General features: G+C 37.6%; 1 long non-coding RNA gene across 5 annotated transcripts in view; it reads right to left on the bottom strand.

Moving 5' to 3' along the window:
* LOC123390419 overlaps window positions 1-25375 on the bottom strand; it is a 331180-nt gene that overhangs the window by 37896 nt on the left and 267909 nt on the right. For all 5 annotated transcript variants that reach the window (XR_006604991.1, XR_006604990.1, XR_006604993.1 and 2 more), the window contains 2 exons: window positions 20797-20966; window positions 17244-17470 (listed from right to left, as the gene is read on the bottom strand). This is a non-coding gene — a long non-coding RNA (uncharacterized LOC123390419). The remainder of the gene's footprint in view (window positions 1-17243; window positions 17471-20796; window positions 20967-25375) is intronic.

Raw genomic sequence — 25375 nt, 5'->3', positions numbered from 1 at the left:
GATGTCTGTCGCATTTCATGGGGAAAAGGAGCATTTATAATCCCCCTTAGGAAAACAGCCCGCATCTATGGAGCTATCATGATGTGCCAGAAAATGTGTTACTCTTTTTTTTTTTTTTTTAAGATTTTATTTGACAGACAGAGATCACAAGTAGGCAGAGAGGCAGGCAGAGAGAGAGGGGGAAGCAGGCTCCCGGCTAAGCAGAGAGCCCAATGCAGGGCTCCATCCCAGGACCCTGGAAACATGACCTGAGCCCAAGGTAGAGGCTTAACCCACTGAGCCACCCAGGCGCCCCTGTGCTACTCTTTTTAAAGAATTACATCCTTAAAAAAAGCTAAATTGTGGATTTTATCATAAGACTAATATGAACAAATAGTAAGACATCAAATATAAAAAGGCATGTTATGAAAAGCCAATCTTATGCTTCTATCTTACCTTATTACAGTTATCCATGTTTTGTATGTCCTACCAAAAATTTTCTGTACATGTATATTATATGTTTTTATTTAGTAGGTATGATTGTCTGAGCTTAGATGTTTTAAATCTAGTGCTTGGCAATCATTTTGTCAAATCACATCCAGGGTCATCTAAATCTTTCCAGAAGCCACATAATACCTTGTGTGAAAGTCCCACACCCAGAATTTCATTCAGTTCTAAGAGCAATCTATGCATTGGGTCTTATTATCTTCAGTAAACATACAGAAGACTGAAGCTTAAAGACATTGTCACATTGCCTGATTCTACACATTTGAAAAGTAACTCAATAAGGGCTCAAGTGCATACCTGTCTATAGTGTTTAACCATCTAAAAAACAGTTTTCACAGATGGGTTTGATAATAAGTCACAAACAAGATTTTTAATTGCATAATAGTAGGTCTTCCTTTATAATTTGAAATTGGTTCAATAAGATTTAAACTATGGCTCAAGCATTTTATCACGACCAGAAATGTTAAAATAGCTCAGACTGCAATGACCTAGTTCATCTCTGGAGTCCATGGACACCAATGGTGATTTGCCAGATTCTGATTGTAGAGTGAAATGGTATAGTGCATATTCGTGTGCATTGTTAGCTTCTATACAATTTCAAACATTTGTTATAGGTACCTTTTGTTTTGTTTATGCTTAACAAAAATTATTACAGCATCCAGAAATATCTCAAGTCATGTATTAAAAAGCTGTGCTTTATTTGCTAAGATTTTATGTGTTTATTTACCTCATTTCAGAAACCCATAGTTGGTCCTATCTTCTAGACTCATATGCCATCATTGTCTCTTGAATAAAGCTGCCAATTGCATGTGGGAAATATTAAAACATGATTATAATTTTGCTAAAAGAATAAACATGTCAAGTGTCAACAAAATACTGTAAGTCTGTTGTGAGTCAAAATAGATTGCTTAAATTCGTTCTTTTCAGTGCCTGTTTGAGAAAATGAAGAAGATACACCTGTTCTATTAACAGTCACTGTGCACCGAGGCTGTTCATCTTTACCATAAACAAATACAGATTTGGGGTCCTCTTGCAATTCCCAGTTCAATCTGACTGACTCTGGCACCTTCCTAATCAAATATATCCACATGCTATTAGAAGCTGCATTATAGTACATTAATAGCTTGTAAAGTAAAATTGATGCAGCATGATGGACTGTGTTCCTAAAGCAGTGACAAACTTATCAATGATAGATGCACTAATGGATATGAGGAATTGCAATAAATATAAACGCAGAATAGCAGTTGCAGAGCATTAAAAATGTCATCTTGTGAGCTTAGGTATTTATGAGGCTGAGCCAGCTGGAAACATGAGTGGTGCGTTCCTAAGAACCACTGCAACTCTGAGGTTCCAAGGAAAGCAGAGGCCCTTTCATCAAATAGGTCAGGCCGCGGGCAAATTGTTGTCACAGCTGTGCCATTGTCAATTAGGCCTCCAATGACTCAGCCCTTTGTTTTTTCTGCTTGCTCGTCTCACCCCACATTTTCTCCGGGCTTGGGTGCTTCACTCCTGCAACCTTTCCAACATATTTCCCCTCAGTGACTCTCCTCACATGTTCTGATTCATCTTCCAGGCATTGATCTAAAACTCAGAGAAGTGACATCAGGGAAGCATCTCAGCTACTTCAAAAGGCTCTGCTATTCCTTCTGGGCTATTTTGGCATGTCAAACCCAACAGGCCAAGCGGAGACGCTCCACATTGTTGCACATTTCCCTCTGATGTGTCTGCCCAACCTTCCTCAACCCTGTGGATTTTGTTTAATGTCAGCAAAATCCAGCAGGATGGTGGGAGCCGGGATGCAGTGGGGGAGGAAGTGCGCCTCACATGGTCTTTCACCATGCTCCCACAACAACCGCACCATGAGGACCGGGTCACAGACACACTGTGTGCTGTGGGAAGAATGCAGATGGACCTAGAGGTATATTTTGGGGGAGCTAGTTGATGATAGAGTTTTCTTTAAACATACTGGTTTGGTGGATTAAGGAAATAGCAACATTTTTTGTTTGCTGATCTCAATCTCAGGTGTGATCATGATGTTTTAGTTACCCAAATATGCTCCCTTCATTTCTTTAACTTTTGTCTGGACTGACTCTTGTCATCCATTGGTACAGATTTGTTGTTGGCATATCTAATTAAATTACTCAAGACTTTTGGATTCAGGTGTCATAACATATTCTTGATGTTCATAAAAGATTGTCAAACAGGTTACTTTAGAAGACTACTGGATTTGCAAAACAGATAAATATCTGACAATTATAATTCTGTTTAATATGAGAATAAGTTGGTTGTTTGTTATTGATCCTGTTTATCATCACAAACCCATGATAACTAAACTCTGTATTAAATGTTAGTGGCATTCCACTGTCATTGGTTATTCAATGGAGGTAAACCACACAAGTGACAACACTAATGAGAAAAGCAATATGCAAGACAGCAAAAAAAAAAGTAATGCCATGACACTTTTAATCTAAATACTATATTCCTCATCTAAAAATCTAGACATATAAAATTGTAAGCAAAGGAATCTTATCAATGTGACCCATCTGTGTATTTCTGATTGGTTGTTTAATCAAATGTGAAATATGTAAAAAATCATGCCAGCCTTTAAATCAAACTTTAATATAATGTTAGAATGCCCTAAAACTTGTATGAATCATTTTGATTTTTTTAATAGTTAAGACAAAAAATCAAGGCCATTTCATACTAAATTAACAAATGGAAGGACAATGTGAAAGAAAATTGTGAGAGTTAAAGAGAAATTATTAGAATCCCTCCCATTACTATAAGTCTTCAAACTCAGTTAAACAACTCTTTATTAAACATCAGTTTCAATCCAAGGAATTTTTTAAGTTCTGGTGATGAAAAAGCCATCCACTCTGTGAACTGGATAGGTATTATGTGTCAACCAGGGGGTATAAAGAGAACAAGCAAACACCTGTACTCCTAGGATCTTATGTTACACCAAGGTAAGGGAGAAGATTTAAAAACACATTTTTTAGGGGCTCCTGGGTGGCTCAGTGAGTTAAACTCTCTGCCTTTGACTCAGGCCATGATCCCAGGGTCCTGGGATTGAGCCTCACGTCGTCTGCTTCCCCCTCTCTCTCTCTGCTTGCCTCTCTGCCTACTTGTGATCTCTGTCTGTCAAATAAATAAATAAATCTTAAAAAAAAACTCATTGGTGTCATTTAGGTAAACTTTAAAAAAATACATTTTTAAAGGTAAACAATAAGAAATATTAGATATTAATGAGTATAATGCAAAACAAAGAATTAAAATAGGGTACTGCTAGGTGAGTAATGAGCTGCTTTTTTTTTTTTTTTTTACAGTGGTCAGGAAAAACCTCTCTGAGAAAGTTGATATTTATGTTGAAAGTTACAAATGACGATAAGAAGTCAGTCATGTGAAAATAGAGGAAAATCATTTTAAGTAGCAGAATATTTGGTGCAAAGGTCTTGAGGTAAAGACAAGTATGTCAAAAAGAAGGCCAACTTGACAGAACTATAGATTCTTTGAGTCAAAATAGTTTTACTTGAATTATGCCATTTTTCTTTAAAGACCCTATGGTCTTCTCAGTTGATGCAGAGAAAGCATTTGATGAGATACAGCATCCATTCCTGATTAAAAAGCTTCAAAGTATAGGGATAAAGGGAACATTCCTCAACTTCATAGAATCTATCTATGAAAATCCCACAGCAAATATCATCCTCAACAGGGAAAAGCTAAGAGCCTTCCCTTTGAAATCAGGAACACGACAAGGATGCCCACTCTCACCATTCTTGTTCAACATACTACTAGAAGTCCTTGCAACAGCAATCAGACAAAAAGAAATAAAATGTTTTCAAACTGGCAAAGAAGAAGTCAAACTCTCTCTCTTCACAGATGACATGATACTTTATATGGAAAACCTAAAAGACTCCAGCCCCAAACTACTAGAATTCCTACAGCAATTCAGTAATGTGGCAGGATACAAAATCAATGTACAAAAATCAGTTCCTTTCTTAAACACTAGCAATGAAAATATAGACAAGGAAATTAGAGAATCAAATCCATTTATTATAGCACCAAGAACCAAAGACGTAAAGAACCTAACCAAAGAGGTAAAGGACCTGTACTCGAGGAACTACCGAATACTCATGAAAGAAATTGAAGAAGACACAAAAAAATGGAAGAGCATTCCACGCTCACGGATCAGGAGAATAAACATTGTTAAAATGTGTTTACTGCATAGAACAATCTATACTTTCAATACCATCCTGATCAAAATTTCACCAGCATTTTTCAAAGAGCTGAAACAAACAATCCTAAAATTTGTATGGAACCAGAAGAGACCCCAAATTGCTAAGGAAATGTTGAAAAAGAAAAACAAAACTGGTGGCATCCTGTTGCCTGATTTCAAGCTTTACTATAAAGCTGTGATCACCAAGACAGCATGGTACTGACACAAAAATAGAAACATAGACCAGTGGAACAAGTAGAGAACCCAAATCTGGACCCTCAACTCTATGGTCAAATAATCTTCAACAAAATAGGAAAAAATATATAGTGGAAAAAAAAGACAGTTTCTTCGATAAATGGTGCTGGGAAAATTGGACAGCTATGTATAGAAGAATGAAACTCGACCATTCTCTTACACCATATACAAAGATAAACTCACAATGGATAAAAGACCTCAACATGAGGCAGGAATCTATCAAAATCCTAGAGAAGGACATAGGCAGTAACCTCTTGGACATCAGCCACAGCAAGTTCTTTCAAGATATGTCTCCCAAGGCAAAGGAAACAAAAGTGAAAATGAACTTTTGGAACTTCATCAAGATCAAAACCTTCTGCACAGCAAAGAAAACAGTCAACAAAGCAAAGAGGCAGCCCACAGAATGGGAGAAGATATTCGCGAATGACACTAAAGACAAAGGGCTATCCAAGATCTATAAAGAACTCCTCAAACTCAACACACACAAAACAAATAATAATGTCAAAAAAGGGGTAGAAGACATGAACAGACACTTCTCCAAAAAAGACATACAAATATCTAATAGACACATTAAAAAGTGTTCATCATCATTAGCCTTCAGGTAGATTCAAATCAAAACCACATTGAGATACCACCTAACACCAGTTAGAATGGCCCAAATCAACAAGACAGTAAACAACAAATGTTGGAGAGGATGAGGAAAAAAGGGAACCTTCTTACACTGTTGGTGGAAATGTAAGTTGTGTAGCCACTTTGGAAATAGTGTGGAGATTCCTTAAGAAATTAAAAATAGAGCTACCCTATGACCCTGCAAATGCACTACTGGCTATTTACCCCAAAGATACATATGTAGTGAAAAGAAGGGCCATCTGTACCCCTATGTTCATAGCAGCAATGGCCACAGTCACCAAACTGTGGAAAAAGCTAAGATGCCCTTCAACAGACAAATGGATAAAGAAGATATGGTGCTTGTATACAATGGAGTTTTATGCCTCCATCAAAATGGATGAATATTCAACTTTTGTATCAGCATGGACATGACTGGAAGAGATTATGTTGAGCGAAATAAATCAAGCAGAGAGAGTCAATTATCATATGGTTTCACTTACTTGTGGAGCATAAGATATAACACAGAGGACATTGGGAGATGAGGAAGAGAAGTGACTTGGGGGATATTGGAGGGGGAGACAAACCATGAGAGACTGTGGACTCTGAGAAACAAACTGAAGGTATTGGAGGGGAGAGGGATGGAGGGTTGGGTGATCCTGGTAGTGGGTATTATGGAAGGCACACATTGCATGGCACCGGGTGTGGTGCAAAAACAATGAATTTTGGAACACTGAAGAAAAATTGAAGTAAATTTTTAAAAAAACAATAAATATCTAAACAATTTTAAAAAATAAAATTTAGCTCTTTATTAAAGGTGGAAAAAAAATCTCTGCCATAGTATGTCTCTGCGTGTGTGTGTGTGTGTGTGTGTGTGTGTGTGTGTTCTTTTTTTGTCAGTGGCTATCTGTCAAATTCTTAGTTACTGTCTCCTTGTACTTGACTCTGTTTTTTTTTTTTTTCTTTTTTTTCTCTTGAATTGCCTTGGGTCTTGAGTCACTGTGGGAGCTGACTCTACTCAAAGGCCAGTTCTCAGCCATAAGGACACCTAGAAGGATAAACAGCCTTAAGGACATCTAGATAGGTTAACTTGGGAATATGGAAACCTGATTCAGAATAGACATGCCAGGATGCTCTGAGCATACTGGCTCTCTATAAAGAAGAGAAAATCCTTAAGTCTGTATTCTCTTGGTCAATTCCTATACCTTGAGCTAAATGAGAAAGAAAGCAGCCTTCTTTTAGCCATATATTAGAATACATTTACAGAATTGTCATCAAGGACATGACAGGAGATATGGCCCTCATGTTCTTTGAATACAGGACAGTTCTGTTCTTTGGAAAGAATTTGTGGCTTGATGAATTCCTTGTTTGAAATTCTGATAAGTAAATCTCTGTTAACTGAGTGATAGCATTGCTGCCTTTTATGTATCCCTAGATTTTAATGAAGTCATTAAATTCATTTTTAAAGGAAGATAAAGCCAGATTATCAACCCTGACCTTGAGTGTCTCATTGACAACCGCTTTTCATATAATAGAAAACATAACTTTGAATAAAAATTTGGTTAATTTTTCCCCAGGGGAAAAAAAAACAGTAAGTTAATCTCAATATGACTTAGAGGCAGTCTTCAAAAAGTGACAGTTTGGGATATCCCAGAGTGAGGCCTCGAGGCTCCTTCTAGTGACTGTTTTCTCATTGAAATATCTTTGAGAAACTGAATGGTCAGAGGATGGTCTGTCACTTATTTTCTGATGCCAGTTCATTTTTCTTCTTAAAGATTAAATAGAATCTAAACAGATTCTCCAAGTTGCCTACACCTACCATGTAGTCAAATTCTGTTTAGTTTTTTGAAGTATTCATAAAGTTTAAGTATCTACTATGTCCAAAAATTATGCCAGGTCTTGAAAAAATAAAGAAGCAATCAGGAAATTCACTATGTATATTCATTTACCCAATGAGTATATTCTGAATTCAAAATATTAGTCCATAGAGCGGTGCTTGGGTGTGGGTGCCTCAGTTAAGCAGCTGCCTTCAGCTCAGGTCATGATCCCAGAGTCCAGGGATGCCCATATTGTCTTCCTGTTCAAGAGCGAGTCTCCTTCTCCCTCTCCCTCTGCCTGCCACTCACACTGCTTGTGCTTTCTCTTTCTATTTGTCAAATAAATAAATAAAATCTTCTTTTAAAAATCCTTTAAAAAATATTGGTACATAGTAGAACTTCATTCAATACTGTTAAAAATAAAAATAAAAAATAGTCCTTGGATGGACAAATCATCCAAGCAAAAGATCAAAAGGAAATAAATGACACACTGCACCAGATGGACATCACAGATATATTCAGAACACTCCATCCCAAAGCAATAGAATACACATTATCTAGTGCACATGGAACATTTTCCAGAATAGATCACATCCTGGGTCACAAAAGTAGGTCTCAATCAGTACCAAAGTTGGGGATCATTCCCTGCACATTTTCAGACCACAATACTCTGAAGCTAGAACTCAATCATAAGAGGAAAGTTGGAAAGAACTCAAATACATGGAGGCTAAAAAGCATCCTACTAAAGAATGAATGGGTCAACCTGGAAGTTTAAAAAGAATTGTAAAAAGTCATGGAAACAAATAAAAATGAAAACACAACTGTTCAAAATCTGTGGGACATAAGAAAGGCAGTCCTGAGAGGAAAGTGTATAGGGATACAAGCCTTTCTCAAGAAACAAGAAAAGTCTCAAGTACATAACTTAACCCTACACCTAATGGAGCTGGAGAAAGAACAGAAAAGAAAGCCTAAACCCAGCTGGAGAAGAGAAATCATAAAGATCAGAGCAGAAATCAATGAAATAGAAACCAAAATAACAGTAAAACAAATCAATGAAACCAGGAGCTCATTCTTTGAAAGAATTAATAAGATTGATAAACCCCTGGCCAGACTTATCAAAAAGAAAAGAGAAAAGACCCAAATTAATAAAATCATGAATGAAAGAGGAGAGATCACAAGCAACACCAAAAGAATACAAACAATTATAAGAACATACTATGAGCAACTATACATCAGCAAATTTGACAATCTGGAAGAAATGGATGCATTCCTAGAGACATATAAACTACCAAAACTGAACCAGGAAGAAATAGAAAACCATAACCAGTAAGGAGATTGAAGCAGTCATCAAAAATCTCCCAAAAAACAAGAGCCCAGGGGAATTCTACCAAACATTTAAGGAAGAATTAATACCTATTCTCCTGAAACTGTCCCAAAAAATAGAAATGGAAGGAAAACTTCCAAACTCATTTTATGAGGCCAGCATTACCTTGATCACAAAACCAAAGACCCCATTAAAAAGGCAAATTACAGACCAATATCTTAATGAACACAGATGCGAAAATTCTCACCAAAAAACTAACCAGTAGGATCCAACAGTACATTAAAAGGATTATTCACCACAACCAAGTGGGATTTATTCCTGGGCTGCAAGGTTGGTTCAACATCCAAGAATCAATCAGTGTGGGGCGCCTGGGTGGCTCAGTGGGTTAAGCCGCTGCCTTCGGCTCAGGTCATGATCCCAGGGTCCTGGGATCGAGCCCCACATCAGGCTCTCTGCTCAGCGGGGAGCCTGCTTCCTCCTCTCTCTCTGCCTGCCTCTCTGCCTGCTTGTCATCTCTCTCTGTCAAATAAATAAATTAAAAAAAAAATCTTTAATAAAAAAAATTTAAAAAAAAGAATCAATCAGTGTGATACAATACACTAATAAAAGAAAGAACAAGAACCATATGATACTCTCAATAGATGCTAAAAAAAACATTTGACAAAGTACAGCATCCTTTCATGACCAAAACTCTTCAAAGTGTAGAGATAGAGGGTGCATACCTCAATACCATCAAAGCTATCTATGAAAAACTCACAGATAATAACATTCTCAATGGGGAAAAACTCAGAGTTTTCCCCCTAAGGTCAGGAACATGGGATGTCCTTTATCACCACTGCTATTCAACATAGTACTAGAAGTCCTAGCCTCAGCAATCAGACAACAAAAAGAAATTAAAGGCATCCGAATTGGCAAAGAAGAATAAAACTCTCACTCTTTGCAGATGATAAGATACTTTATGTGGAAAACCCCAAAGAATCCACTCTAAAACTGCTAGAACTCATATGGGAATTCAATAAATTGTTGGGATATTAAATCAATGCACAGAAATCAGTTGCATCTCTATACACCAACAACTAGACAGAACAAAGAGAAATTAAGGAGTCAATCCCATTTACAATTGCACCAAAACCAAGATACCTAGGAATAAACCTAACCAAAGAGGCAAAGAACCTGTACTCAGAACACTATAAAGTACTCATGAAAGAAATTGAGGAAGACACAAAGAAATGGAAAAACTTTCCATGCTCATAGATTGGAAGGACAAATATTTTGAAAATGTCTATGCTACCTAAAGCAATCTATACATCTGATTCAATCCCTATCAAAAATACCATCCATTTCTTTCAAAGAAATGGAACAAATAATCCTAAAATTTATATGTAACCAGAAAAGACCTTGAATAACCAGAGGAATGCTGAAAAAGAAAGCCAAAGTTGGTGGCAATTCCAGACTTCAAGCTCTATTACAAAGCTGCAATCATCAAGACAGCATGGTACTGGCACAAAAACAGACACAAAGATCAATGGGAAAGAAGAGAGAGCCCAGAAATGGACCTTCAACTTTATGGTCAACTAATGTTTGACAAAGCAGGAAAGAATATCCAATGGAAAAAAGATAGTCTCTTCAATAAATGGTGTTGGGAAAATTGGACAACCACATGCAGAAAAATGAAACTGGACCATTTCCTTACACCACACACAAAAATAGACTCAACATGGATCAAAGACCCCAATATGAGACAGGAATCCATCAAAATTCTTGAGAACAGAGCAACCTCTTCGACCTCAGATGCAGCAATTTCTTTCTAGAAACATTGCCAAAGACAAGGGAACCAAGGGCAAAAATGAACTATTGGAACTTCAGCAAGATCAAAAGCTTTTACACAGCAAAGGAAACAGTCAATAAAACCAAAAGACAGCTGAGACAGAATGGGAACAGATATTCGCAAATGACGCATCAGGTAAAGGGCTAGTATACAAAATCTATAAAGAATTTATCAAATCCAACCCTCAAAGAAGAAATAATCCAATCAAGAAATGGGCAGAAGACATGAACAGAAACTTCTGCAAAGAAGACATTCAGATGGCCAACAGACACATGAAAAAGCGCCCAACATCACTCAGCATCAGGGAAACACAAATCAAAACCACAATGAGATACTCCCTCACACCAGTCAGAATGGTTAAAGTTAACAAGTCAGGAAATGATGGATGTTGACCAGGATGTGGAGAAAGGGGAACCCTCTTACACTGTTGGTGGGAATGCAAGCTGGTGCATTCATACAATTAACTGGAAAACAGCATGGAGGTTCCTCAAAAAGTTGAAAATAGAGCTACCCTATGACCCAGCAATCACCTACTGGGTACTTACCCTAAAGATACAAATGTAATGATCCAAAGAGGCATGTGCACTTGAATAGTTATAGAAGCAATGTCCACAATAGCCAAACTGTGGAAAGAACCTAGATATTCATCAACAGATGAATGGATAAAGAAGTAGAATGGAATACTATGCAGCCATCAAAAGAAATGAAATCTTGCCATTTGCAAAGACGTGGATGGAATACATGGTATTAAGCTGAATGAAACAAGTCAATCAGAGAAAGACAATTATCCTATGATCTCTCTAATATGAGGAATTTCAGAGGCAGGGTACAGGGTTTGGGGGTAGGGAAGAAAAAAATTAAACAAGATGGGATCAGGAGGGAGACAATCCATAAGAGACTCTTAATCTCACAATACAAACTGAGGGTTGCTGGGGTGAGGGGGAAGGGAGTAGGTGGTTGGGTTATGGACATTGGGGAGGGTATGTACTATGGTGAGTGCTGTGAAGTGTGTAAACCTGGTGATTCACAGACCTGTACCCCTAGGGCAAATAATACATTATATGTTAATACAAATAATTAAAAAAGAAAAAGAAATGAGCTCTCAAACCATGAAAAGACATAGAGGAAACTTAGATGCATATTACTAAGTGAAAGAAGCCAATCTGGAAAGGCTGCATACTGTATGATTCCAACTCTACAAATACAGATATTCTACAAAAAGGAATATAATGGAGACGTTAGAAAGATCACAGGTTTTCAGGGGCTTGGTGGGGGGAGGGTAAACAAATGGAGCTAGAATCTTTAGGGCAGTGAAACCACTCTGTATGATACATGTCATTATACATTTGTCCAAACCCATATTATGTATAATAAATAGAGGGAACTCTGATGTAAAATAAGGACTTTGGGTAATCATGATGTGTTCATGTGGATTCATCGGTTGTAACCAATGACTATTCTGGTGTGAGCTGCTGATGATGGAGGAACGGCACACGTGTAGGGGCAAGGGACATGGGAGATGTCCATACCTTCCTCTCGATTATGCTGTAAATCTACAACTGCTCTAAAAACAATCACATCTTGAAAATAAATGGTATTCAAAGTGTGGAAAAAAAAAAAAAAAAATTCTTGGTACCTGTGGGAGTAAATCATAAAGATTAAAGGATATAAGGAAAGCTAATACTTCCATCAGAAAGTAGGATAGCTTTATTCTAATTCATGATTATTCTGACATAACCCATGGGCATAGCAGTTTAGTTTGGGGTGGTGATATTTTCATCCCAAACCAGCTTGTGACACAGTGGTTTTCATAGTAAATAAAGGACCCACAAAGAAAACCCCTGGAGATCGCACAGCTGCCTGACACATGTAGTGCTAGAACAAGACCCGTACAATTAACTGGTGCTCAGACTTGGTTCACTATACTGTACTGAGCGTAGAAAGCCTGAAAAATTAGGCTCTAAGCAGGATCATGTCCACATGGGTGGGAAGAAAGCCGGGGCCAACGTTCTGCAGCTAGCAGCAGAAAGAGCAGTACACAGTGATCGCGGGCCTATACTGAGATGTTTGCCCTCTTCTGCTGCTGTAGGTACCTGAGCAAGAGCAGATCCCCTAACAAGTGCCAGAGGAGAGGTCAGGAAAGAACCTGGGGAGATAGGCTCTCACTGTAGTTTGAAAACGGGTTTTTTTTCAAAGTGCAGGAAATTCAAAATAGAAGCAGCTTACTAATGCTGCAAAGGGGATCACACCTCAGTCGTCCACATATGCTTATTCAAAATATGCAAACCACATTAATTCCTAATTCCTATATGCAAAATGTCAGGGTGATGTGAGAATTTTAAGAGGAGTCTCATAACAGAGCTTCATTATTTCCATAAACACTGTGAACTCGTTGATGGCAGCACGAATTGCCTAATAAAATATTTTTTTGGTATTAACCTTATTTTCTAAGACCACATCTTTACATCCAGCCTGATACAACCATTCCAGCAATCATTACAATCTTGATTTCCAAATAAGGTTCCAACATAACTCCTGTAAGAGAGGAGCAAACAGCAGAGACCCAGAAGTTTCTTAGCACCACTTTGGTAATACCTCAGGCCACCTAGTTTGATTAAAAAAGAAAAGAAAAAAAAAAAATGTCAATAAAAAGAATCCATTCTTCACTGCCAATGAGGAGTTTTTAAAAATTACATTTAAAATTAAAAGCACTACAGCTGGTTCTTTTATTCCGGCTCTGCATTATAAAGGATAAAACAAGAATGGCCCTTCTTGCCTTACCTTGCATAGATCCCTGTGTTTATGTCAGTCCCTCTGCATGACATCCGTACAGGGGAGACAAACAGAGTGGTAAGAGAAGAATCACGGCCCCATGCCTGCCCGCTAGAATGTTCACTCAGCCTTCTAACATTTATTATGCACCTTCTACGTGACAGAAATTGTACTAAGTTCTGGGTTAATGATAAAAGATATAGCCCCTGTTTTCAAAGAGTTCACAGTCTTTTGAAGGACGTGACAAGCTGACAGACTGGAAAACTAGAGCCCAGACAGACCTATGCTCAGTCCTGAGTACACAGAGAGGGGGGGAGAAGGTGGGGTCAGAAAAGTCTTCCTGACAGCTTGGAGCTGAGTGTTGAAGGTTAAGTTTGAATGAGCCAGGTGGGAGGAAAGAGGAAGGGTTTAGGCCGAGGAACCAAAGTGTGCCAAGGCCCAGAGGCGTGAAAAACTGCCAGGAGGGTGAGAAAGGAGGCTTGTGGTCTGTGGTCGGGGTGTGGGTCTTCAGCCAAAGGTAATGGAGCTCCACTTTGGGAAAGGAACAAGATCAGATTCACACTTTCTGAAAGCTGTCTTTGGTGGCTTGGGTGGCACACAGTAAAGACCTCCCAAACTGGACCAAGTTAAAGGCGATGCAAGAATTCAGAAAAGGCCCTGGAAAAGTCTGAATTTCTTCAAACATTTATCATCATCATCACCATCACCATCATTAATATGTCGAGGGTCTGCAGTCTCATTAGTACCATGAGTACCTTATCGTATTCGATCCACACAATAATAATAGTGCCATTACTATACCCACTTCATAGCTAAGGAAAGCGGGTAAGAGACTGGCCCTCACAAAGTAGTATTTAGCAACGTTAAGAATGAAACCAAGGAGTTTGGGTATTAGGACCCATTGCTTAACTACAACCCCACACTGCTGCATGTGATTTATGGAATGCAAAGAGGAGTCACATTACCAAGTTTGGGTTTCTATCACTTCTCTGGATACAAAACACTCAGCTAGTAGGTAAGCAGGTAGGAGGCTGTCGCCATGACTCTTAATAATCAGGGAGCCTCAAAAATGATGTGTTCTGGGGCACCTGGATGGCTCAGTTGGTTAAGCGACTGCCTTCAGCTCAGGTCATGATCCTGGAGTCCCGGGATCGAGTCCCACATCGGGCTCCCTGCTTGGCAGAGAGTCTGCTTCTCCCTCTGACCCTCCCCCTTCTCATACTCTCTCTCTCTCAAATAAATAAATAAAATCTTTTATTAAAAAAAAATGATGTGTTCTCTGAGCCCATGTACTTAAGAGACAATTAAAGGGGGGAAACATTCAAAATTATATAGCATAAGAACATGTTTTGTGGGGCACCTGGGTGGCTCAGTTGGTTAAACGACTGTCTTCAGCTCAGGTCATGATCCTGGAGTCCCAGGATGGATTCCAGAATTGGGCTCCCTGCTCAGCTCAAAGCTTGCTTCTCCCTCCAACCTTTCTCCTCTCATGCTCTCTCTCACTCTCTTTCTCTCTCTCTCAAATAAATAAATAAAAATAAAATCTTTTAAAAAAAGAACATGTTTTGTGACCAATACATGAAGATTAAACATATCAAACTCTTAACTGGAAACCTAACTGATTTTATCTGAAAGAAAAAAAGTCAAGAGTAATCCGTTGCTCTCTTTGCTCACGGACTGCTGAACTATTATCCTAATGCACCAGATTTTATTTCTCATAGTTGTATGGGTTTTTAATTCCAACCTGTTCCCTTCTGACTAACCCATTCTCTATGATAAGAACGTCTTATTTGTACTTTTGTACATATGTTACATTATCAAAATATTGACTACTGAACTTAGTATTTTATTATTTTGGAAAAGATAGGATGATTGTGCTCTATAATAAGCACATCTCATTTGAAGTGACAGTTTCCAGACCCATTCATCCAAGCAAGAACTTCATTATTTCTGGCAGAGATCCCAGAGAGGATCTCCATAACTCAAAAACTGAAGTATCACTTTTGTTCAGAACCAACCATTGTAATACTTCCAAAAATGTTAAAAATACACAGGTCCCCAAATCAATCGTAGAAACAATAGTGGATATAGCAGGTAAGAATTATATTTCCAATTTCAAATATTTAGAGAAGTATTCTTGTATTCAGGGATAAGTCTTTGATCACAAACAAAATGTAGCATTTCTAAATCTTTAGTAGAATTTGAGTCTACATTTTGTGGCATAGAAATTCTTTGTCCTTTCTGCACATAAAATTAATCTATTCCAAGTTTTTTTAAAGAGCCACACACCATAGTTCATGAAAACACGGGAGCAGAGTAAATGATGCTCATCTTGGCCCTTGCTAATTTAAAGAATTTTTTCAGATACTAAAGTACAAATACAATCAACGTACTGAAAGTCCGGAATTATAATATGAACAGGATGCTTCCTATTGCTATCACTTGACTTCTGTTAACCTTAAATTCTTGTTGGCGAAATAATATTTGTCTCTCAACTTATTTTGAAGTGGAAAGCAGAAGTTATGTGCCATGTAAGGGACTGTAAGCCCCTTGAGAGCAGGGACCCTGTACGTTCATTATTTCGTGGCTAGCCCAATAATACCTTCCAGCTAAACAGTGCTTGCTAAATATTGGTTGAATGAATGAGTGAATGGAAGAATAAATGAAATGATGAAATAAAAAGAATTTAAACAATATCCTGATAATTCAGGCAAATTCAGACTTTTTTGTTTTGTTTCATTTTGTTTTGGTGTAGGAGAGGAAGGAAGATTCAAAAGCCAGGGTTATTGAACTTAATTGTCCACTATAATTGAATTCATAGAATAATTTAACTTAAATTCACAAAGTAATTTCTTCCCATTTACAGACACAATAATCTGATATGGGCACAGTGCCAACATGAACACTGGATTACTGTGATCACTCAGAACTAACTCTGTTTTATTTGACTTTGTATTCTTTCCCAGGATAAAATTATTTCTTGCCCCTGTTTAGAATTTATATGTATGTCATCTCCATTTCTCTAAGTAACCAATGGGTTAAACAAAATGTCTGTTTTTATTTTGTCCTACAAGGGACAAAATAAAATTGAATTAAACTGTGTTTAATCCTTATCTCTGATTAACAATTTCTTATCAGTATTACAGGTTTAAAAACATTTGCTAAATTAGGATAAAATATACTTCTTATATGTTTATTTTCCTGACATTTACAGAGCCAACTGTCTTTCTGACTTAAAAAAAAAAAAAAGAAAGGAAAAAACATGTAACATTTATCTTGTAGTCTAAATAAATCTGTAGTTTTTTAAAAATCTGTGATATTTTTATTCTACCTTTATGATCAACACTTTAATATTTTAAAAAGGGGAGGAAAATAAGCCAATCACAAAGGATATGAGGAATATTATTTTAAAAGAACACAAAGTAGAACATATATAGGAACATAGGTCAGGAAATTAACTCATATCTATTTAGAATCTTATAAATTAAAGTATCTTTTCCTGACATGATTCTAGGAACTTCATGAAATATTTGCCCTTATTATTAGCTCTTATAACTTTCACGGTTGTGTGGTTTTTAATTATTTCACAGCCTGGCATGAACTTAATTCTCTAGAGGCAAATACTCATGAGCCCATCTTGATTACTTTTTACCCAGCATTTATTTAGAAGAAATAAGTAAAAACAGTGTATTAGGGTTTCTTATAAATAAATATCTCGGGTATTGTCATAAACTCCAAAGATACAAGCTTTCAAAAACATAAAGCAAAAAACACATTATATTCCTACTCTGGCTCAAGTATTTTTGATTACCTTCTGTAATTTGACTCATCAACTTCATATTCATTATTTTACTAGTACCCATGAAATTCAGTCAATGACGTCATTGTCTTTGAACTACAGAAAATTCTCAGAATCCAATGCAATAAAGTTTAACTTACCTTAAAGAGATTTGTTTTCACGAACTCTCTTTCCTATGACCTTGGTTCTCCATCCAGAGACAATGCAGAGACTCCCCTGTCTGCTCTTCCTTTCCTCTTCCCTGACATTCAGTGGCTTGATGGTTCCCTCTCTGTGATGAGCACCGCAGAAGACTCTCAGAGTTTGTCTTCACTCCTGATGCCACACACCTTTTCTTGGCACTTCATCCGGTCCCAAGGGAAAATTCCTGCAGAAATTTCCTTCTCTATAATCTCTTGACAGATGGCTCTGCTGGCAAGAGCCTTAACTCTTAGGAGCCCTTTAATAGGCTTTTATTCTCCCGCATCGCCACCTCACGGGTTTTATTATTTAATGGCACATTGGTTGATCCCTCAATGTCCCAATGGGCTGGAGCATCATTGTCCCTTGTAGGACTTTCAGCTAATCTGTTTTTCTGTTTTTTATTTCAATAAATTTGCAAAGCTAGTTTTCTTTTAATATTTCATTATTTTTCTGCCTCTATACCTTGAGACAATTGGAAAAAAGACTCAATTATTTATGTTAAAGCACAAACAGAATAAATATTGAACTATTCAAATACAAATAAAGTAATTAGGTATGGACATTGATAAAGTTGTAAACCAGAAAAAAAAAAAAAAGTCTCCCAAATATCCGTTTTCTTGACATTATATGCATTCCTCTGATAAATGCCTTTTTTGTGTACTTCTCCCACCTCTGCCTCTCTTTCTCCCTCTGTCTCTCCCTGTCTCTCTCTTTCCCTCCTTCCTTCCCTTTCTCTCTCCATCTCTTTTTTTCTTTCTCTCTCCAGCTGCCATCTAGATAATGTTACTTAAGACAGCAGACAGAATACTCATTTCTCAATTCTATCATCCTTATCCTTCAAAATTATGAAGATTAAGGTGATTCAAAATGGGATAGCACACTAAAATGCCTACAAATTTAGGCAAGGGATTTGAGCCAGGGATCACGGGATCTTCATCCTTGAGATGAAGTAAGCAGTGGTGGGAAACAGGGCCGATTAGAGCAGTGTGCCCATTTGCAAAGGACCAGGGCTGCTCCCCTCCAGCTCATCACTGTCGGGCAGGAACTCAAACTGCATTGTGACAAATACCTGTTTTTCAAAAGAATCCCCATATCTGTATTTTTATACAAAAAATCTCATACTTTTTAAATGGTACAGGATACTTTATGGGAGCTAAGCCCCATACTGTGGCCCAGCCTCAGCCTGAGTATTGCCATATAATGTCTTCTGATCTAGAATAGACTGAAATGAGTCTACGGCCATACCACCCTGAATGCGCCCGATCTTGTCTAGAATAGACTGAAATGAAATTAATGTCAATGCAAAGCACTGGCACTTATTAATTATGAGCCCTTTTCTCATATGTGAAAATGATAATAAAGTAGACTAGTTAATTCAAGTAAAAACAACCTATACTAATCTTTATTAAAGACTTCAGGCAGGGCATTAGCCAAAGAACCCATAAATGGTGTGGGCAAAGAGTAGCTCAAATCTGGATGAGAAGGACCAGGTTTACAAAACCTAATAACATTAAGTAATTTAATGACGAAAGAGTGAGAAACTTCATTTGATTTGGTTTTATCTGGATTTCTTCCTCATTACTTGGGTACTCAGTACCTAGAGATTCAACACTTGCATAGAACACTGTACTCATTACATCCAGTGTCCTCCTTAATGCCAATCACCCAATTAATTACCCCATCTCCCCACCCACCCCTCCTCCCAAAACCCTCAATTTGTTTCTTAGGGTTAAGAAACTCTCTCTCTGCTTTCATCTTATTTTATTTTGCCTTCCCTTCCCCTATGTTTCTCTGTTTTGTTTCTTAAGTCCCCACTATGAGTGAAACCACATGGTATTTGTCTTTCTCTAACCGATTTATTTTTCTTAGCCTAATGCCCTCTAGTTCCATCCACATCATTTCAAATGGCAAGATTTCATTCTTTTTGATGGTTGAGAAGTATTCCATTGTATATATACATACATATATATATATATATATATCTCACATCTTCTTTACCCATTCATCTGGTTTTTTCTAGTTATATAATTCATGTCAATGAATGCTCAAGCAGAAAAAAGAATTTCTGCATTACATTTATGCTTACCTTTCTTTATAAAAATTATATATCAGATATTTTGTTTGCTATATACTAATAATACGTTAATATATTATTAGGCTGTTTTTTCACACAATACTAAATATAGTATCAACTTTTCCTTACTTCAATCAATAATCTGCCACAATCTGATATTTTAAAGGGCTACATAGTATCCCATTGTTTGGGTATAACATAATTTGCCTGGCTAAACCCCTACACCAGGTACATTTTCCATTTTTTTCTTTACAATAAAGTATCTTTACTTAAGAATGATTCCCTTATCTTCGTGTACATCTATTATAACTTTTCATGTCAAAATCTGTGTATATATCCTTCACAAAAGGTTGTGTCAGTTTACAATCCTACAACTATGATAAGTGAATTCATTTCCCTGCCTTCTCATCAAAATTGGGTATAATTATTTTAGGTGGAAAATAGATCATGTAATATTTTAACCTTACAAAACAAGCTTTCTTCTATGTAAACAAGCTGAATGACTATTTTCCTTAATGATTCTTCTCTTGATTGACTGGAATGATAAGTTTATCTAGCACTCTTCAGCATCAGCAAACTAACACCAGGCAGTGGGAACCATCCAGACAGATGTCTGCGGGCTGACAGCTAAAGTACCTGGACATCAGCCAGCAGCAAAGGTGCTCCCCCACTTTGGGTCCCTGATACTTGGTGCTAATCAGATGGCTCATGCATTGGTACTTGGGATGGTTAATTTTATGTGTCAATTTGACTGGGTCACAGGGTGCCCAGATTTTTGATTTAACATTATTTCTGGATGTGTTTGCGAGGGCATTGCCCAAAGACACTAGCATTTGAATCAATAGTCTGAGCAAAGCAGCTTATGTTCTTCCCCAGTGTGGGTGGGTATCAGCCAATCTACTGAAAGCCAGAATAGAACAAAAAGGCAGAGGAAGGGAGAATTCATTCTTTGTGCCTGGCTGTTGAGCTGGAACACCAGTCTTCTCCTGTCCTTGGACTAGACCTTCATGCTTGGACTGGAACTATACTATTGGCTTGCAGCTTGCAGGTGGCAGACTGTGAGACTTCTCAGTCTCCATAGTCATGGAGCCAGTTTCTCCTAATAAATAAGTCTCTCTGTCTCTGTCCCTGTAAATAGATAGATGATAGATAGATAGATGATAGATATCCTATTGAATATATGACCAATCAGTATCGATTATGATAGGAAAGTGGGGAAGTTCATTGGCTGATAAGTAAACTCTTTTCCAAAAATAGACTTTTAAAATCAAGATTTAATTGTGACATACATGTATCTGTAAAGAGAAATGTGATGCTCAGACTTGTGCCCATTGCAGCCTTATGCAGAGTACAAAACCCATAGAAGCAGAATAAAACATTCTAGATATTGTGAGTAGAAACATCCTTATACTAGATGTGATTTTAGAAGTACTTACTTGTCTCAGTAGTTGCCATGCGCTGGGTCCTTTATGACTGTTCTTAGGAGCTAATCTATTTCTTCTTTGAGAAAGTTCAATCATCACTGTATGAAAAATGGTTCCTCTTGATGGACCTAGAATCATTGAGTGGCACTGGACAAGTGACCTTCTATACTTCAGTTTCCAATCTGTAACAGGAGAATGATAATTATAGTACTCACCTCATACTTGTTATCATAAAAGGTGAAATATAAAATGCTTAGATGATTGTCTGGCATGGATAGGACCTATATAGTTTTTTTTCTTACTGTCATTATCACCATGCTTTGTAATAAGATCCTGTAGTTTCACAAACATGAGTACATTATAATAATTTATATCTTTGATGTATCCCAAAAGATGAATTCCATTGGGTCAAAGTCTGTTTTCCTGAATTTTTATATTACCAAAGTTAGCACTTGTGTAGAACATATTAAATCCCAAATAAATATATCTTTAATGGTGGATAGATAAGTAAATGAAAAAACAAATACATTTTTGCCAAAAGATCAAGTTGGATATTCCCTATTATAGTCCCTCTTTCTGTTTTCTGCTTCTGGTTCTTAGCTTCCTCCTTTAATTAGTTACATAGTTAAATTAGAACCAGCTAAATTAGAACTAAGAAAGATTATACCTAAAGTCAATAAAAATATTTTGAACCTCAACCATAAATAAAGGTCTTATTTTTTTTTTTTAAGGGCAGTTTCCTCCTTAATGGCATGTTTGTCACAGAAGACCTAAAGCATGATAACTGATACTATAATTAGGACAGGCAAAATATTGGTCTGAACCTTAAGGGGAATATATTTAGTTTCGTGTGAAAGATCATGAGTTAGTGTCTAAGTAAGAGCATTATCAAAATGTGATCATTAGGGACTTAAGCTTCTGTCTGTAAACTGGTTATCAGGGTGAGGGTAGAACCACACGACCTAAACAATTTAGCTGTTCTGCTTCAGAGACCCATGGAAATGCCAAAAGCTAACAGAATTCTCAGGTGTGATCCAGATTAATTTCAGAGCAGTTTTAAAGTTTAAGAAGAAATGATCTTTTCTTGTTTCCTCCTTCTCACCAAAGCATGGACTATTTATATCACATGTGAATAGTTCTGACTAGTGCACAGGTGTCATTAATGTGAAAAACAGCTCCTTCTGCATGATTCTGAGAATGACAAATGCAATCTAAACAATGAACTTCCACAAAGTTCAACTGCTTTCAATTGAAGTCAACATTGAAAATTACATCTTCCATATAAGCAAAGAGAAGAATGAAGGGGAACTGTACCCTCATTGTGGAAAGGCTACAATGATGAACTGGAATGTAATTAAATGCAAATATATAGAGAAAAACTATTTTACACAATCATTGTATGATCTGTATTCAAATTAAAGGAGAAGAAAAGATTTTAGTTAGATAGTCTTCAAATATGAGTGGACATGTGGAAAAAAATGAGTATAGAATTATCAGGGATGGTTTATATGCCCAGAAGTTGGTCATACTCTTTCTTTTCCTATGCATCCTGAAAGAAGAGCTGATTTTTACTCAATCTCCTGTTAGGTGCCAGGCTAAATAAGTTTTTTTATTGGTATTTATTTATTTAAAAGATTATTTATTTATTTTAGAGAGACAGAGAACCAGAGTGCATAAGCAGGGGGAGGAGCAGAGGGAAAGGCAGAGAATCTCATGCAGACTCCACACTGCGCACAGAGCCCCATGTAGGGCTCAATCTAATGACCCTGAGATCATGACCTTGAGATCATGAGCTAAGCTGAAACCAAGAGCTAGACAATAAATGGACTGAGCCACCCAGGTGTCCTTCTTACTGGCATTTAAATAGGAGTAGTGAATATTAAATCTTAAAGGGAACTTAGAGCTCATTGATTCAATTCCCTTCTTTTTACTGATAAACACCAGGCATGAAAATCAAAGTTATTAAGAGGTTTCCTCAAAATTCCAGTTAATAAGTGGTGCAAACAAAACCCAATTCCAAGTTCACTGCCTTCAAAATAAAAAAAAAAAAAAAAAAACCTCCTGCAGACAAAGGTAGTCTTTGAACACCACAGAGTTGAGAACTTCGATTTAAAGAAATCTAAGATTGAGGCAGCTGGGTGGCTCAGTCAGTTAAGCATCTGCCTTCTGCTCAGGTCATGATCCCAGGATCCTGGCATCAAGCCTTGCATCAGGCTCCCTGCTCAGTGGGGAATCTGCTTCTCCTTCTCCTTTGGGGGCTCCCCCTGCCTGTTCTCTCTCACTCTCTGTCAGATAAATAAATACGTCTTTAAAAAATAAATAAATAAAAAGATCAAATGTGATGTGGACACATTTCACTAGGACCCACCATGGAAAATCATATGCCACCCTAATGCTCCTCCTTGTGAATCACACTGTGTAACTCGGAAAGAGACGACAATGTCGGAACACCTGATTTATTTTTAATAAATCAACAGTGAGCACACTCTTACCCAAGACTAACACATATCTAGACTAACACGTATCTACTTAATGAAAGTATTAGACTAATTCCACACTAACACAAGTTCCCCCATATACACACATTGGTGCCCTCTACTGGGACTCCAGCCTCCCAATAATTTAGCAATCAAAGTCTTAAGTAGGAGCATGATAGGATTCTCTAAGACCCAACTCTGAAACTGGCTTCCATTCATTCACTGGTGATTGTAGTTGTTTTGGATTTTTTAAAATATTTTATTTATTTATTTGACAGAGAGAGAGCGAGCAAGCAGGGGGAGCAGCTGGCAGAGAGAGAAGCAGGACCCCTATTGAGCAGGGAACCCAATACAGGACTCAATCCCAGGGCCCTGAGTACATAACATGAACCAGAGGCAGACACTTAGCCTGCTGAGCCACCCAGGCACCCAAGTGATCATGGTTGTTAAATATGTTGGTGTTATCCCTGGACCAGCTCCTCCATTTCCCTTCTGTAAATGTTAAATGGCAGCCTTTGACTCAAGTACCCTGTTACCTCCCTATTTATCTGGAGATAAACTAGGCATAATGAATAACCGCTATTCAATGCATTAATAAGAATTGGACATTTAAATATCTAATGTTCCATTGAAAAGTCTGCTAATGTGCCACTCTAAGATAACTGTTGAAAGATTAAAAGACACCTCTGCTTAGAAATAAGACTCAAGGGGCGCCTGGGTGGCTCAGTGGGTTAAGCCTCTACCTTCGGCTCAGGTCATGATCCCAGGGGCCTGGGATCGAGTCCCGCATAGGGCTCTCTGCTCAGCAGGGAGCCTGCTTCTCCTCATCTCTCTCTCTGCCTGTCTCTCTGCCTATTTGTGATCTCTCTCTCTGACAAATAAATAAATAAAATCTTTAAAAAAAAAAAAGAAAGAAGACTCAAAGCAGGCAGTCTAAAGTTTCCGGCACAAATTACTTTCTTATGGTGTAACACTGTGCCCTTAAGTAGTGCTACCAATACAAACCATTCTTGCTTCAATCCAAAAGACTAATAGACAAGTTAGAATCTTCAAAGGTGGAGAAAGAGTCTAACTCCTGCCTCCAGGACTGCCCCCCAAACCCTGTGAAAACTTGGCCCATCAAACCGATGAAACATTTTGTTTAAAAAGCAGTCAAAATGTGTAGTGGAAAGTAGTCAGTGAATATCTCCCCCTGTAAAAAAGAAAGACAACAGGAAAACCAAGTTGGTGTTTGAGATAAAATAGAAAGAGGAAATGAGGCCTCTAACAAAATACCACATAAAAGGCAAACCAGCCCAGAACAAATAAAATAATGCAAACAGGGAACGATCCAAACCAATACAAACAACGGCAAAGGGTCTTATTGGCACACTGTCAGACTCAGAATTTGAGGACGACAGAAATATTTAATTGTAGAGTAATACTTAAATGATGTTTTACCTCCAGAAAATCATCCCAGTGAAGAATGTGAAAACGGTTGGGCAGCTGTGTCCACCCCTTCCAACAAAAGCCCAGCTGCAGGAAGAAAAGCCAGAAACAGAAAGGAGACAAAGCATAATGAATGAGAGGATGAAATCTAGAAAGAAAGAGAGAAATTAAAATGAGACAGTGAAAAATTAAGCTGCAACTCAGAAAGATAGGCCAGAAAGAAAGCTTGAAACAAACTGTAGTAAATGTAATTTAGAATGTTTTTAAACTCAACTACTGAAAATAAGTCTTTCTGGAAACTAATTTGTAAGACTGGCAAATACGTGGAATTCTTCCCCCAGTGTAGAATGACTGAAAGATGGGCCTATGCATAAACCATGTTGGCCCTGGGTTGGCCAGAGCAATTTACCAAGCGCCCACCACCGAGAAAATGGGTGAATATTTGGCTGTTTTTCTCTGGTTCTCGGTCTGAAACAAAGTACAAAGCCTCCACAGTTCTCCAATACAGCAAAAAGGAAAAGACATGATTTGTAGCTTAGCAAAGCATATAAGAAACGTTGTACTGAAATTATGAGAATGGTCTGGGGCCTTACAATTTCATGGCAAACAAATGAACACTAGGAGAGGCAATTCAGCCCAGTGGATGGGCTCTGCAAGCAGGCTACTTAAGTTCAAGTCTGTTCTCT

Source organism: Mustela putorius, unplaced genomic scaffold, assembly GCF_011764305.1.
Source record: "Mustela putorius furo isolate JIRA1106 unplaced genomic scaffold, ASM1176430v1.1 tig00537350_pilon_pilon_pilon, whole genome shotgun sequence".
Taxonomy (NCBI): domain Eukaryota; kingdom Metazoa; phylum Chordata; class Mammalia; order Carnivora; family Mustelidae; genus Mustela; species Mustela putorius.
This window is presented reverse-complemented; position numbering and strand designations above follow the sequence as displayed.